Source organism: Zalophus californianus, chromosome 4 (genome assembly GCF_009762305.2).
Source record: "Zalophus californianus isolate mZalCal1 chromosome 4, mZalCal1.pri.v2, whole genome shotgun sequence".
Classification (NCBI taxonomy): domain Eukaryota; kingdom Metazoa; phylum Chordata; class Mammalia; order Carnivora; family Otariidae; genus Zalophus; species Zalophus californianus.
Genome location: NC_045598.1, coordinates 51181920 through 51192695, shown reverse-complemented (window position 1 = coordinate 51192695; position 10776 = coordinate 51181920).

The window sequence follows — 10776 nt, the reverse complement described above, 5'->3', positions numbered from 1 at the left end:
GGGATCGGTCCTGGGACTGAGTCCCACATTGGGCTCCTTGCTCAGTGGGGAGCCTGTTTCTCCCTTTGCCTGCCGCTCCCCCTGCTTGTGCTCTCTCCTGCTCTCTCTCAGACAAATAAATAAGTAAAATCTTTTTTAAAAACCCATCTTGGATTTTGGTTAAGATCGTTCTATTTCTATGACATTTTACCTTTCTTTTACTGTGATTAATGGCATTTATTAGTTTTGCTATTAGTTCCTTGAATGTTTAAAAATAAAGCTATATTTTATTCTACAAGATATTTGTTGCTATGACAGATATATCCAGATATTCACCAGTTAAACCTTTTAACGTGTAGAGTTTATAGCTCTACCCAATGTCTCTGCAAAGTTCTAGAACATAAGTTCTAGATTATCTTCAGATTATATCTCTAAACTCCTAAATATACCTGTGCTCTACAGTTGCTATCCTAAGCAAGTCCAGGGGGAAGCCCAGTCTCTTCATTGCTTTCACAAAAGACCCACTTACATGGAAGCACTTGATGAAGATCTGTAGAATCCTAAAGAGAAGTCACAGGGCAAGGCTCTTGGTCTTTAATTAGGACAATCTTTTGATTTTACTTCCTATATCCTCCTCTTTACTTCTCTCCATTTCTTCCTATATAACCAGAATTTAAAAATAAATTCAACCCTGTTATTCATAGGTCTGCCAAGTGTTAGACCCTTCTGCCAAGAACCCCTGCCAAGTTCTTCAGACCCTTCAACTGACCCCATGGGTAGCTCTAAAGCTGAGATGGCCTTTCAGACATGTCTTGAATCAAGGCAAGAGGCCGGGGCTTGGAACCCCTCATTGATCAGTCTGGAGGCAAGTTATTCCCAGAAAGGAGGCATAACCTGGAATGAGGTGCCTCCCTTTGTCTAAGGGTAATTCAGAGAAAGACTCAGCTTTGAGCTATCAGCAGCCAACACTCCCAAAATGCAGGGAGAAATCAGTGCTTCCATCCTAAAGGTGGCATCTGGGCAGTGCACCACAGCAATCTACCTCAGAGTCCATCTTCAGAAAAAGAAAATGAGGCCTAAACAGCAAGACATAAACCCAGAAAGAAATGGAGAGACCCAACAATATTATTTGAGTAGCTCAGCTTAGCTCTCTCCATGGAATTCCTAGTTACAAGAGTCAATAGATTCCATTTTCTGCTTAGGCCATTTAATATTGGGTTTCTGTCACTTGCAACTGAAAGACTCTGACTAATGATACCGTATGTTTAAAGAAAGCAATAATCATTAATTTCTTCTTTCAGCACTTACCACAATGTTATATTATAATTTATTTGTTTACACATCTATCTTTCTAGTTAGACTGTAAATTCCCTATACGATCACATTTTATTCATCCATCTCTAGCATCTATAGCAGTGCATAAATAAAGGAGATAGTGAATAAATATTTATTGAATTAATGAGTAAGGAAATACCAAAATGATAGACAATGCGTAGGTATAGACATGGATGAGTTCACAGGGCTCATTAAGGAAAGTGTAGTCAAAAGTTTGTTTGAGGGGCGCCTGGCTGGCTCAGTCAGAAAAATGTGCAACTCTTGATCTCAGGGTTGTGAGTTCAAGCCCCTTGTTGGGTGTAGAGATTACTAAGAAAAATAAGCATGGGGCACCTGGGTGGCTCAGTCGGTTGAGTGTCTGACTCTTGATCTCAGCTAAGGTCTTGCTCTCACAGTTGTGAGTTCGAGCCCCACACTGGACTCCACACTGGGCATGGAGCCTACTTAGACCGAACTAACTAAATAAATAAACAAACAAGCAAACTTAAAAAAAAAGTTTACTTGAAAGGCATAATATTTGTCCTCTCTGATTTCACATTTCCTCTCTTAGTTCAGTCTAAACTGGAATTTAACCCAAAATACTCAGATTCTTTAACATCAGGTAGCTTAAGTTTGATGTTTAAACTAGGTTTAGTAGGGTGCCTGGGTGGCTCAGTTGGTTAAGCGACTGCCTTCGGCTCAGGTCATGATCCTAGAGTCCTGGGATCGAGTCCCGCATCAGGCTCCCTGCTCAGCAAGGAGTCTCCTTCTCCCTCTGACCCTCCCCCCTCTCATGTTCTCTCTATCTCATTCTCTCTCTCAAATAAATAAATAAGTAAATCTTTAAAAAAAAAAAAAACTAGGTTTAGTAGAGGGTGCCTGGGTGGCTCAGTTGTTAAGCACCTGCCTTCGGCTCAGGTCATGATCCCAGGGTCCTGGGATCAAGCCCCGCATTGGGCTCACTGCTCAGTGGGGAGCCTGCTTCTCCCTCTCCCACTCCCCCTGCTTGTGTTCCCTCTCCAGCTGTGTCTCTCTGTCAAATAAATAAAATCTTTAAATAAATAAATAAATAAAATAAACTAGGTTTGGTAGAATGCTCATTTCTTCTTAAAATATACTTTTTTGCCTTCTCTCTGATTCTGGGTTCCATGTTCATTCTTGGTCTGTGGATTTGTTCACTGTGTATTTGCTCTCAGGCCCTGTGCTGGACTCTGGAAATATAGCAATGAGTATGATAGAAAGCCCTGCGTCCAGGAACTGTATATTCTTTAAAAGGAAGGCAAATTTTAAACAATTGCAAATGTATTTGTATTATGGGAGTGTATAACAAGGGAGGATAACCTAAATTGTGAGATTAGGGAAATTGTCCCTGAGAAAATGACATTTCTACAGAGATTCAAAGGAAGAATATATAAGTTAGCTCCCAGAAGTCCCCAACATTTTACTGTGTCTCATTGTCCTAAGGTAATCAGTATGATCAGAGGAATAGATGAATTCACTAATTCAATAAGTGAATCAGTTATTTTATTAATTCAATAGAAATTCACTAAGTAGCTAAGCTCACAAGAATCCACTTCTGGAACTGAAGGTGAGATTAATCTCTCCAAAATTATATGGTTAAGAGTAAGAGAGAAATTTTTCCCAAAAGGAGATTTTTGGGTGCAGCTACAGAGAAGAAGTGGGAACAGATGTTGGGCAGTAAGCACAAGCATCCCATCATAGGCAGCAAGACTTGATTCAGAAAGCCAGCTAGAAGACCTTTGCAGTAATCCAAGCAAGAGATGACTTAAGGAGAGGCCAAAAAGGGTTGACAGAATGGATAGGACTTGATAATTAATTGGCTGAGAGAATAATAATTGGAGAGACTATTCAAAGATGACTCCAAGATTAAAGTTTTTTCTTGCCCAGCTTTGACATAGTTAGCCTAGATGTCTTAAGAATTTCCTGGGTGGGGGCACCTGGGTGGCTCAGTTGGTTAAGCGTCTGCCTTCGGCTCAGGTCATGATCCCAGGGTCCTGGGATCGAGCCCCACATCAGGCTCCCTGCTCGGTGGGAAGCCTGCTTCTCCCTCTCCCACTCCCCCTGCTTGTGTTCCCTCTCTCGCTGTCTCTCTCTGTCAAATAAATAAAATCTTTAAAAAAAAAAAAAAAAAAGGGCGCCTGGGTGGCTCAGTTGGTTAAGCGACTGCCTTTGGCTCGGGTCATGATCCTGGAGTCCCGAGATCGAGTCCCGCATCGGGCTTCCTGCTCGGCGGGGAGTCTGCTTCTCCCTCTGACCCTCTTCCCTCTCGTGCTTTCTATCTATCATTCTTTCTCTCTCTCTCAAATAAATAAATAAAATCTTTAAAAAAAAAAAGAATTTCCTGGGTGGGTCCATGAATGAGAAAAGATTTCCCTACCTTATCATAAAGTTCTTTTTGGATGTTTTCTAAACTATCTTTATAAATATTTCCCTTTAGAAACCCTTTAGAGTTCTCGGTTGTTCTTCTGGACCCTCATATGCTTTTCTACAGGGTATTGCTTTTCTAAACCATATTCACTAATCAAACATTAAGCCTCCTTCTACCTTAGCTTCTTTATGCACTATATTAAGCAAGCATCTGACCCCTTAATATTAACCATTGGCAAATGTGTTGAAGTTGGACATTATGTTTTTAAGATTTTATTTATTTGTCAGAAAGAGAGAAAGAGAGGAAGAGGGAACACAAGCAGGGGGAACAGCAGGCAGAGGGAGAAGCAGGCTCCCCAGAGAGCAAGGAGCCTGATGCAGGACTTGATCCCAGGACCCTGGGATCATGACCTGAGCCTAAGGCTTAACCGACTGAGCCACCTGGGTATCGCAGAAATTACTTTAAAGTAGTTCTTTTAAATAAAAAAAAAAAAAATAGTATACCCACTAGGGTGCCTAGGTGGCTCAGTCAGTTAAATGTGAGGACTCCTGATTTTGGCTCAGGTCATGATTTCAGAGTTGTGGGATCAAGCCCCGTATCCAGTTCATTGCTCAGCACAGAGTCTGCTTGATATTCTCTCTCTCTTTCTCTCTCCCTCTTTCTCTCTCTCCCTACTTGCACTCTTTATCTCTCTCTAAAATAAATAAATAAAATCTTTAAAAAAATTAGCACACCCAAAATTGTAAACATAAATTGTGATGGCTACTCATCTGATGATTCCCCTGTGACTCTATTTTGTAAGAGATTCCTGATCCCTGGTCACAAATGTAAAGCACATGATCTGGACTGGGTCAGCTCACGTTCCTTACTTCCCTAGCCACAATGATTCATCCTAGGGATGGGCTTATTTTTCCTTCCTAGAGATTTTTTATACTGAAGCTGAGAAAAAGATACTCACCTTTCTCTAAAATAACTAAGCTTGAAAGAATACAATTTTTTAAATTTTTTTAAAAGATTTTATTTATTCATTTGACAGTGCAAGAGGGAACACAAGCAGGGGGAGTGGGAGAGGGAGAAGCAGGGTTCCCGCTGAGCAGGGAGCCTGATGCGGGACTTGATCCGGGGACTCCAGGATCATGACCTGAGCCGAAGGCAGACACTTAACTGAGCCACCCAGGCACCCGGGAAGAATACAATTTCAAATCTCTTTGCCTGTGCACTCTTCATAAATTCAGATCATCTAAAGAAGGAAAAATTAACAGCAGTGTGCAAAAAGAGACACAAGATATGGAAAGAGACAGAGAAAGAAACAGAGGTAGAGAGACAGAGATCTTAAAATCAGGGAGCATTTATATCCCTAGATGCTGCTGTCCATGGAGGCAGCTCAAATTCTGACCTTTCTATACCTTGCTCATATGTTCTAGAAGGGACCCCAAGTGCCAGCCCATGACAGGCACTCTAAAAATGTTGAGATAGAGGACTTTACTTTGGACCAAGATGAAGTAACAGGGACCACATTCACCCTTCCTTCCAAAACAATGAAAAAAGTAGACAAAATATAAGAAAAATGGTTTTTAGACATTGGACATCAGGCAATACAGGACAGTATGATTTCAGGGTACCTGGCTGGCTCAGTTGGTGGAGCATACAACTCTTGATCTCAGGTCATGAGTTCAAGCCCCATGTTGGGGGTAGAGCTTACTTTAAAAAAAAGGGGGGGTGCCTGGGTCCTTCATTCAGTTGGGCATCCGACTTTTGATTTCTGCTCAGGTCATGATCTCCGAGTTGTGAGATTGAGCCATGTCGGGCTCCGTGCTCAGTGGGGAGTCCGCTTGAGATTCTCTACCTCTCCTTCTCCCTCTGCTTTCTCCCCCTTCTTTCTCTTTCTCTCTAAAATAAATAAATAAATATTTTTTTTTTTAAGATTTTATTTATTTATTTGACAGAGGGAGCAAAAGAGCACAGCAGGGGGAGCTGCAGAAGGAGAGGGAGAAGCCGACTCCCTGCCAAGCAGGGAGCCCTATGTGAGAGGCTCTATCCCAGGACCCTGGGATCATGACCTGAGCGGAAGGCAGATGCTTAACCATCTGAGCCACCCAGGCGCCCTAAAATAAATGAATAAAGGGAGGAAACAAACAAAGTGAGCCCTATGAATACCTCTACTTACTGTCTGGAGAGAATTTCCATACTGCACTGCACAGAGGGGGAGCCCACGTGGAGTCTATGATCTCCCTGAGTTGAAAAGATAGAGCCGGGGTCATGAGAGGACAAGGCAGCTAGAGTTTTCAGGGCAGCATACCAGAGAGGAGATTGCTGCATAGAGAGTGTGCTGGGACGATCTGCAGAGGGTCTACCTCTATTGCTTAGCGGAGTATTGATCAGAGTATGGATATAAGGAACTAAGGTGGAAACTAAGAAAAAAAAATCTTTATAATTTTCTTTGAGCGATCTGTATTTCAACTTGAGAAATAAATGATAAATGTATCCTTATAGTTTCCAATGAACAAAACCTCTAATGGTTTTTAAACAATTACTGGATGAATGTGAATCAATCAATTCTTCCCTGTTCCTTAAGCTAGTTGTGGCCAGATTTCTCTTGCTTACAACCAAAGAATGTTAACCAATACATCTTATAATTCCACTTCCCAGAGTTTATCTTTAAGAACTAACAAAGGATTTAAAAGATTTTGGTTATAAGAATGTCTATCATTTTATTTTATTTTTTTTAAGATTTTATTTATTTATTTGAGAGAGAGAGTGAGAGAGAGAAGGATGTATATCCCCAAGAATGTGTATCATTTAAAAAAAATTAAAGAATGTCTATCATTTTAATATCTATAAATCTCAGAAATGAGGAGTGCCTGGGTGGCTCAGTCGGTTAAATATCCAACTCTTGATTTTGGCTCATGTCATGATCTCAAGGTCATGAGATCGAGCCCCATGTGGGGCTCCATGCTCAGCAGGGAGTCTGCTCAAGATTCTCTTTCCCTCTCCCTCTGCCTCTGCTCCACCCTCCTCTCACTCTCTCTTTCTCTCTTGAATAAATAAATAAAATCTTTTGGGGCTCCTGGGTGGCTCAGTCATTAAGCATCTGCCTTCAGCTCAGGTCATGATCCCAGGGTCCTGGGATCGAGCCCCACATCTGGCTCCCTGCTCTGCCGGAAGCCTGCTTCTCCCTCTCCCACTCCCCCTGCTTGTGTTCCCTCTCTCACTGTATTTCTCTCTCTCTGTCAAATGAATAAAAATACAATTCAAAATAAAAAAATAAATAAAATCTTTTAAAAATATAAATAAATAAATCTCAAAAATGAGAAACAAAACAAAGATTATCTATGCAAATTTTGGTAAAACAGTCTATAAAATACTACATAGTAACTAACATGACATTTTAGTTTCTTATTTGACATAGAAATATGTTTATGATATATTGATGAATTTTAAAAGGCAAGTTATAAACCAGCATGTGTAGCTTTTTATTGTACTATGTATATATACATATAAAGTGTGGATTTATCTTAAAATGTTAATAATTCTTATCTTTGGCTGTTACAGTTCAGGTAGTTTTTATTTTCTCTTTTTTTTTAAGTATCTGTACAGGGGGCACCAGGGTAACTCAGTCAGTTAAGCATCTGACTCTTGATTTCGGCTCAGGTCATGATCTCAGGGTCATGGGATTGAGCCTGTCCAACTCCATGCTCAGTGCAGAGTCTGCTTGAGGTTCTATCTCTCCCTCTCCCCCTGCTCTCACTCTCTCTCTAAAATAAATTAAATAAGTCTTTTTTTAAAAAAGTATCTGTATATTCTGATTATTCTACAACAAATTTGTTTCAACTATTAGTTTTTAATACCTGTCTCCTTAGTTGACCCCAGAGTTTCTGTTTTTGATCTAAAGTTTACCTCTGAGTTCCAGTGTATTTGCAAAGCAGAGGAGATTGACACACTTTTAGCCAGTTAAATAAGTCCTTTCCTGCTCAGATTACAAATTCCTCCTCTATCTCCAACTCCTTTTCCAGAGCTCTAATCATTGCATTTGTGCAACATAACAGCTCTATACAATGTGCACACACTGCAGGCACAATAAAAATTGTTAAGTAGATGGTTATTCTCTCAATAATATCCTAAGACAAAAATAAAAAATAAAAAAATAATATCCTCTTTCTGCCCGTGGACACCGCAGAGTAAGCATCGTTAAAGTCTCCCCTCCCACCGCCGTCATGTCTAAGTCAGAGTCTCCCAAAGAGCCTGAACAGTTGCGGAAGCTCTTCATCGGAGGTTTGAGCTTTGAAACAACCGATGAGAGTCTGAGGAGCCATTTTGAGCAATGGGGAACGCTTACGGACTGTGTGGTAATGAGAGATCCAAACACCAAGCGCTCCAGAGGCTTTGGGTTTGTCACGTATGCCACTGTGGAGGAGGTGGATGCAGCCATGAACGCAAGGCCACACAAGGTGGATGGAAGAGTTGTGGAACCAAAGAGGGCTGTCTCAAGAGAAGATTCTCAAAGACCTGGTGCCCACTTAACTGTGAAAAAGATTTTTGTTGGTGGCATTAAAGAAGACACTGAAGAACATCACCTAAGAGATTATTTTGAACAGTATGGGAAAATTGAAGTGATCGAGATCATGACTGACCGAGGCAGTGGCAAAAAGAGAGGTTTTGCTTTTGTAACATTTGATGACCATGACTCTGTAGACAAGACTGTCATTCAAAAATACCATACTGTGAATGGCCACAACTGTGAAGTAAGGAAAGCCCTATCTAAGCAAGAGATGGCTAGTGCTTCATCCAGCCAAAGAGGTCGAAGTGGTTCTGGAAACTTTGGTGGTGGTCGTGGAGGTGGTTTTGGTGGGAATGACAACTTTGGTCGTGGAGGGAACTTCAGTGGTCGAGGTGGCTTTGGTGGCAGTCGAGGTGGTGGTGGCTATGGTGGCAGTGGGAATGGCTATAATGGATTTGGTAATGATGGAAGCAACTTTGGAGGTGGCGGAAGCTATAATGATTTTGGCAATTACAACAATCAATTCTCAAATTTTGGACCCATGAAAGGAGGAAATTTTGGAGGCAGAAGCTCTGGCCCCTTTGGTGGTGGAGGCCAATACTTTGCCAAACCACGAAACCAAGGTGGCTATGGTGGTTCCAGCAGCAGCAGTAGCTATGGCAGTGGCAGAAGGTTTTAATTACTGCCAGGAAACAAAGCTGAGCAGGAGAGGAGAGCCAGAGAAGTGACAGGGAAGCCACAGGTTACAACAGATTTGTGAACTCAGCCAAGCACAGTGGTGGCAGGGCCTAGCTGCTACAAAGAAGACATGTTTTAGACAATACTCATGTGTATGGGCAAAAAACTCGAGGACTGTATTTGTGACTAATTGTATAACAGGTTATTTTAGTTTCTGTTCTGTGGAAAGTGTAAAGCATTCCAACAAAGGGCTTTAATGTAGATTTTTTTTTTTTTGCACCCATGCTGTTGATTGCTAAATGTAATAGTCTGATCATGACGCTGAATAAATGTGTCCTTTTAAAAAAATAATAATAATAAAATAATAATAATAATAATATCCTAAGACAGAGATGTTGTATAGTCAAAGGTATATGTTTAATAAAATGGGGCCAGAGAGGTTTTAAACTTCTACCAAAACACATTGAAGCAGCTCAGTTATTAAGGCTTACAAATGTTTTCCAGTGCCTGGCTGATCTAATGCTTTGGCAAATATTGAAAGTGACCTATATCCCCAGGGGGAAGCATATTACATGTAATAATTTGATGTCCCAGATTTTCGAGAAAAGACCTGATTTCTTCCTTTCTTTTGTTTTTCCACAACAAAGGTCATTCCTTTATTGGATTTTAGCTTTTATGTCTCTGAAAGATTTTTCCTATAAATGAATTCATGCATTTATTTTATTTTTATATTTTTTAAGATTTTATTTATTTGACAGAGAGACACAGCGAGAGAGGGAACACAAGCAGGGGGAGTGGGAGAGGGAGAAGCAGGCTTCCCGCCGAGCAGGGAGCCCGATGCGGGGCTCGATCCCCTCATGACCTGAGCCAAAGGCAGACGCTTAATGACTGAGCCACCCAGGCGCCCGTGAATTCATGCATTTAAATAAAAAAAATCTTTTGCTAGTTTACAAATCCCAATTATTAACTTAAAAAAAATTACCAAAGCATCAGAGTTGGAACAACTGATCCTCAGGTAGGGTAATGTGGTTTTTTGGGTTTTTTTAAGATTTTATTTATTTATTTGACAGAGAGAGACACAGCGAGAGAGGGAACACAAGCAGGGGGAGTGGGAGAGGGAGAAGCAGACTCCCCGCTGAGCAGGGAGCCCGATGTGGGGCTCGATCCCAGGACCCTGGGACCATGACCTGAGCCGAAGGCAGATGGCCAACCGACTGAGCCACCCAGGCGCCCCAGGGTTAATGTGGTATTGATGACCCCAGCAGGATCGAGGAGAGATTTGAATATTGTGGATATTAAAAATCTGTTCACGCTTTGGTAACCACAAGAAACTACCACGTGAATTCCCAATTTGCACCATAACTACTTCTGCCCTAAATTATAATCCCAGATATGAAGCTAACTAGCTAGTATAAAAGAGGCTCAGTCAAAATTTTGTTGCTTTCATATCTTCATCTCTCAAGTAGAATTTTAAAAAAATGAACTATCAGCCTTGCTGGGTTGTTTTGAGGATGAAATGAAATACTCAATGCACAAGTGATCTGAAAAACATTGTTTTTGCCAAGGAGTCCTTGGTTAAAATCTTACTATGGACATTAAGAAATAAAACACAGAAAAGTTGAGTTGCCCTGGTTGAAGAGGGTATGAAGGACAGAAGCCCATCATATAAATTTTAAATGTGACTGTTGCTCCTTCCCATGTTTTCTAGGGAAAAATAAGAACAAGGAAAAAAAATAAAAGAATAAGAATCATAATTCCACCACATAGAGAACTGTGGATGGACAATATTTTTCCAAACCCTAAAGTTTATCTTCAAACAAACTTGAGCAGGTAACTGGTTGAACAGAATGAAGTCTTTTCCCATCGTTCCCTGGGGCTGGGCTAAGTGAGATTCCAGGCCAAGGGTCAACTTAAGGAA